Source organism: Penaeus monodon, chromosome 23 (genome assembly GCF_015228065.2).
Source record: "Penaeus monodon isolate SGIC_2016 chromosome 23, NSTDA_Pmon_1, whole genome shotgun sequence".
Taxonomy (NCBI): domain Eukaryota; kingdom Metazoa; phylum Arthropoda; class Malacostraca; order Decapoda; family Penaeidae; genus Penaeus; species Penaeus monodon.
The window spans coordinates 10,205,158-10,205,367 of NC_051408.1; the positions used below are offsets into that span (position 1 = coordinate 10,205,158).

Below are 210 nucleotides of genomic sequence, written 5' to 3' on the forward strand. Positions count from 1 at the left end.
GGTTACTTACCATAAGCTTCGCCATTGTAAACTTCAGCAAAATCTTCGGGTCCGTAATCAGCATACTCATCATAAGCGAATCTGTTGGGTTGAAGGAAGCTGTCACATTAGCACGAGTGGGTGGAGTGGGCGTTCAGGAAACATGTGAGGATTGTGTGTGGTCGGGTTGGGGGCGGGGAGGGGGTGTTGAGTGAGTTGCAGGGAATAATT

At 49.5% G+C, this 210-nt stretch overlaps 1 long non-coding RNA gene across 1 annotated transcript in view; it reads right to left on the reverse strand.

The window, feature by feature from the left end:
* Positions 1-210, reverse strand: part of LOC119587790 — a 7,059-nt gene that overhangs the window by 4,823 nt on the left and 2,026 nt on the right. The window contains exon 2 of the long non-coding RNA XR_005230021.1: positions 11-81. This is a non-coding gene — a long non-coding RNA (uncharacterized LOC119587790). The remainder of the gene's footprint in view (positions 1-10; positions 82-210) is intronic.